Genomic DNA, 6,000 nt, shown 5'->3' on the forward strand with positions numbered 1-6,000 from the left:
GGAAGGAAAAAGGGGGTGGGGGAGACAGCATTCGCGCATATTCAAATACATGGATTCATAAGTCCTTTACTTACCTCTTACTCGTCTTTCCTCCTCGGGGCAGGGTCCCCGGGGATATGGTTTCTGGAGTCGAGGGGGGGGTAGTATGTCCATATAGGTCGTGCACGGGGAAACGTAAAAAGGAAACCAGAGGTGCCTAGTGCGAGGTATCCAGTCAAAGGATGTATCTTACTATCGGGATCCTTAAACCTCCTTCAACGCTGTGGCGTTCTAAGGTTCTTCGGTTCTTGGTTCAGCTCCGTTCCCTGATACCTTTTGAACGTTGTACTTTATAATATTTACATTATTTCATTTCACCCTCCTTTTACATTCCCTCATTTACACCGTTCGTTTTACCCATCCTTGGAAGTCAAGGTCTTCCTCTACGCGAGAGTTCATGAGTCAGTCGCGTACTTTGAAGGCGGAGTGTCGTGTTGTCGATCCGATCCGTCCTCCAGGGCTGGGCAACCATCTTCTTTTAACCTTAAAGAGAGAGCAGAGTAGGGTGCACAGAAAAAGAACTGTCCCACCGATCCCACATTTTTAAAATAAAGCATGCAATACCCGTCCATAGTTTCAAAAGACTTTATTTTGCAAAATCATTTCAGCATATGGATTATGAGGGTGCGGTCGTATTTGGCCGGTCGTGGCAATGGCTAAAGTGCGTACAGTGGGGGGGGGTGTCGTTTGCAGCAATAAAAACATCCATTAATTGGTTGGGGGTTCGGGGGCATTTATTCTCATAATTTAGAAGCATAATCGTAATAGTTGTAATCAGATTTCCTATATGCATACCGTACGTGTGCGTCGTGAATGAGGTTTACATCAGTTATAAAAATATAATACATTGTACATTTGTAATCAACATTTGTAATGGGGATTCTTTCATACTGTTCGTCGAGTGAGTTCTCCTTGTCTTTTCTAGCCAAGTGTACAAAGGATCACAAAAAATCTCAGAACATCAAGTTTATATTAGTGCGAAGGAACACCACGAGGCGTTCGTAAGTTCCGATTGATACCGGCGCCATTTTGGGCGGGGCCGGCTCAGTCCGGAAGCAGCATCAGGGGAAATGTTTCTCATTACTGGCAGTTTGGACCAGAGTCCTTTTCGGCAGTTCTAGAATTCATGCTAACAGAAGGGGTGGCAATGTCATGTTTGTTTCGTTGGCGATCAAGGCAGCCGTCCCTTACCGGAAACCTGCAAAGGCCGAAGGTTCCGCCGGGGACCTTTGTAGGATCTTCAAGGCTGCAGAGATGCTGTCGGAGATGGGGGCTCGTGCTCCATGGGGCAAATGTTCGAGTTATATGGCTGGCCAAAGTTACTCTAGTGGCCGGGGCCCGCCTTCCAGCGGACCCAGACGCCATTTTGAGGCCCTACAGGGGCCACTCTCGTCGAGTTTGCAAGAGTGGAAGGGACCCTTTGGAGTGAAAGGAAGAGGTCCCTGTTTTGTGAAAGCGGGACGTTCAGCTGGGGTGCAGCTGTGATGCCCCCACCTGGGGGGGCGAGGGAGACTCGTTCACATCGTCTCCTTCTCCCGGTGCACTCCATGCCGCTCCTTTTCATCGCCCCGCATGAAGGTCTCTCCACATCCGGTGTCCCCCAAGTCCTGTGCTCGGTGCTGTGGGAGTATGGCCACCATTGCACGTTCGGTGCTGCGCAAGTACTGGGGCGCCACCATGGTGTGTTCGGTGCTGTGGAAGTATTGGCACCATCGCCTGACTGGGGGTGTTCGGCGTCGGGCCAGGGGCTGGGAAACCTCCTACCGGTGGAGGTGGGAGAGGCTCGTCCGCGTCGCCTCTCCCTCCCGGCCCAACTTGGACAAATTGTTGTGGAGGTACGTGCAGGACATCCCGCCGTCCAGGACTGCTGCGGCTGTGACGGAAGAGAAAAGGAAGAGGTGCCTCGTTCTTCTCCGGACATGTGGCGGGACCACTTTAGTCTTTCCAGGCCCGTTGCGGCCGGCCAAGGAGACATGTGGCGGGACTACCTGCAAATGCCCAGGCTGCGGGCTCCTGCCTCTCCTCCGGCTCCCCCATACGTTAAGATTTCCTGACCAAGAGTTGGCGGCCGGGCTCGCCTTATATGGGTTGCCGTTGGTTGGGCGTAGCCGTAACCCTGCCCTACTTTGGAAGGTTCCAGAATGGGGGGGGGGCGAATGTTCTGTTTGACTTTCATTTTCTACAGTTTACCGTTATTATTCCTTGTTTGTTGTGCTAAATTAAAAGTTCAAGTTCATTAATGGTCTACGGATTATGTTTTACCATTTCTTTCTTTCCAGGTTGCTTTTTATGCTAAGTTTCTGCTAACAGAGGTTGAGTAACACGGAAACACGTGTAGAGGGATGACGCAGATTTGTACATTACATACACACAAACTCAGACGGGGAACAGTACAAGTATGACATACAAAGACTCAAGACGAATATAAAACAGTTATTGGTCATAATTATCTCTTTCTGTCTGTGAATTTGAAACGAGGCTGGGTTCCCGTCTTGACATTGCCCGACCTAGGAGAACTTGAGCATGCCGCTGAGATTTTCCTGGCGAAATCTGTGCCATCGGGCATAATCAAACGTGGTGGTTCTGTCTGGTCTGTCTATGTAAGTCGGGTTCTTCTTTGTCTCGCGCTTTTTCTTGTACTGCCGGTCTGTCGTTCCTGTCGGCCCTTTGCCTTTACTCACGCTCAGTAGAGTCGGGCATTGGGCTTTCCAGTGTCCGACATACCTACAAAAAGCGCATTGGTTTGACCCTAAGTCTGGTCGTCCTTTGCATAGTGTCGGGGGATAAGTCGTGGGTAGCGGTGTCCTGGGGTTGTCCTGTCGGTATATTTCTCTACTTGGTTTGTCCTCGTCTTTTCTCTGTCGTTGCGTAGCCTCTCTGCGCCACATACCGAGACTGTCGAGCATAATTGGCGTTGTCTTATTATTTCGAAGGGCTATTTCTAACGTTTCTATTTTATCAAGGTCAAAGGATCCTGCCAGTGGCCACTGTTTGTCTTGGCTATCTTCGGTATACCTGTGCCATAATTTATTATAAGCTATGGTGACTAACCCATAGTTTATGAACATGTCCTTATTAGGGGTGCCTTCTAGTGGAGCTATATGGTCCACCTCTAACACCCGGTCCGGGCTAAACAGGCTATTTATCAGTGGGGAGAAGACAGACATGACGGCTCGTAACGAGGGACTAAAAGTCAGCACTGCCTATCTTATCACTAGGTGCAAAGACTAGACAGAATATTTCTATTCTACGTTGTTTGCAGGCAGTGAATACCTCATGGACCAAAACCAAAAGACCAATAAATAACAATGGGGAGAATGAGTAGGTCCGCAAAGATCTGCGTTACCTACCCTTTTCACTATCTGCAAAAAGGGTGGTCACTTCCCTGTTTGCAGACAGGGAATCTCCAGGAAACAATATTTTTGCGAACAACAGTTCAGTTTCAAGCAATTATTGAGTGGGGGAGAAAAAAACAAGCACGGCTGCTACCCTACCTATCCTCCACTGCTTGCAAAGAGAGAGAGCCTGTTGTTTCTCCGTTTGCAGACAGTGAATCTCCAAATAAAAAAAATAAAAATAAAAAGAGCAATACTAGTATTTTTGAACAATCAAACAATCATGCAATTATTTCGCAACTTGTCGTGATTACACGACCTTACCCGGACCACGTGGACAGTTTCTTGTCTTCCGAATCCAGCGCCCGATCGTCCTCTTTTTCTCGTATTTCTCACGGCACTCCTGATGGTTCCCAGTCAGGACCGTAGATCACTCGAGAGAGGTCTGTTCGGAACTAGTGAAGTTCGGATGATCGGCTGCCAGACGAGGGTCTATTGGGCAAGAGCTCTCCCGATCGTTGCAGTCGTTCACTCTGTCGTCGGGACCTCTCCCACTGGATCCACGAGTCGCTGATGGGCCCCACGCTTGGGACGCCAATTGTAAAAAGTTCAATCGGGTCGGGGACAATCGATATTTGCCCGGCGGTATTGCCTCTGTGACCCTCTAGTTATTTAAATCAATGAAGAGGCAGGCGCTGGAGACTGGAAAGCAGGAAACAAGGTTTTTTTATTCTCTCCGGAGGAGAACACAACGAAACGGACAGAAGGTATCGTTCTGAGGTGCTCTAACTGTATTCCTGAGGCCTGGCCTCTTATACACACATTTATGACTTTATTGTAGATTACACATACATGTTAAAGCTTTGATGTACGGAAAAGACATTCTCGGAACTCCCCTTTGGGCCCGTTCCCATACACATTTACAGTTGAAGTCCCCACCCTAGTCACAACAGGTGATGAGCATCGCGCAGCTGGATAATCCGCCGATTCACGGAATGTGGGGGGTTTGATCGGATCTCATGGGGTGGGGGCTTTGATCAACCCGGGGATTCTTTGATGGGGGGAGCTTTCTATTGTACGGGGAGGGGCAAGGATGGTATCGGCAGAGCTGGGTGTCGGCTTGGGAACGGGGAGGACAAAACGGGCACACGGGGAAAAAGGGGGTTTGCATCTAAGGGCCGGAGATCATGAAAGGAAAGCGGGGAGGTGTCGCGCTGGGAACAGGATGAGGGCCTGGGGCAGAGCAGCGCCGAAGAAGGGGTTTATGATTCAAGGCAGGTGCAAGCAGGGGGGGTTGGTCAGCGTGCAGGCTTAGTGAAGGCGAAGGGCTATGTCAGGGGCCAGCGGCATGCAAAAGGGTTCGTTCTGATCGGGGCATCTTAGAAAATGGCGGGCGCGCACGAAAAAAGTGTGGCATCAGGGGAAGAGGCAAGATGGCGCAGATAATGTTCACCAAACTGTACTAATTTTCAACAGGAGGGGGGGTTCTCTATGTGTGTGTATGCGCGGAGGCGGGGGGGTGTCTTTGTGTGTGTGTGCGTGCATGCGTTTCTGCTTCCAAGGAGCCATGGGAGACAGGAAGCACGCGTGACCTGATCCGTTCACGCGTGCGTGCACATCACTTGTCTCCTGTCTCCCTTGACTCCTTGAAAGCAGAAACGATTGCAATAGGTTTCGCTGCGACGATCGCTTCGCGATCGGTTCGCAGGTGCGAAACCTAAAAAGACAGCAAAGATTGCCAGCTTCCTTTTCAAGCCTCCACTACATATTGAGGAAGTTGTCTTCCAATACTTCCTGTAAAATACACAGCAACCGTGACAGTCTTAAAACCAACCTTTCTGGTTGGCTCTCCAACCCAGGGAGGGTTGTAGGGCGAAGCAGGACTGTGACAAGGAAGACCTGAACTCGGAGTAATGACGATTGTTAGTAAGTTACTGAGGCATTACCTTCTCGTCCACCTTCCTCATCCCAGTCCTTACTGGGTGAGATATTACCCAAGCAGAGTGAAGAGGCAAACAGAAAAAACACAATTTCATTAATGAATGATGCAAGAAATCAAACATTTATTGAGATATTAAAGAAAACAACTTCAATATTATGCTGAACTGCATCCAAAACCTTTTTCCAAAAACTGCTCACACCTCACCGTCTACTTACAGTTGATACTTGTTCATAAATGTGTGAGGTGAGACCCACTTACCGGCAATGCACATATCCTTCATGGTAGCTCCTTTAGCATGGTAGAGGATGCTTACATATCGCTTGATGATCTTCCTTGGGCCCTCCACGGCAAAGATTTAGCAGACTTTTTTTAGGCCAAGATAATAGTCTGTTTCAGCCAGTGCTTCAAATGGGCTGGTACTGCCTGTATGGAGTACCAGCACTATTTCATTTTCAGATGGAGCGTACCAGCACTTCTAAAGGGAGACCTAATACTTTTAAATGGAGAGTACGCACACTTTTCAGAAACACGCAGGTACTCTGGTACAGAGTACCTGCCCTTCTATTTTTCATTTCAAGCACTGGTTTCAGCCATCTACTTAATTTGGCAGAAGAGGTTTGAACCCTCGGCCAAATGTAACAAAAAGAAACTGAATTTCCTCAAAGATGCTGTCCCTGAAATACA

The sequence above is a fragment of the Lissotriton helveticus genome, chromosome 11, assembly GCF_964261635.1.
Source record: "Lissotriton helveticus chromosome 11, aLisHel1.1, whole genome shotgun sequence".
In the NCBI taxonomy this organism is placed as follows: Eukaryota; Metazoa; Chordata; class Amphibia; order Caudata; family Salamandridae; genus Lissotriton; species Lissotriton helveticus.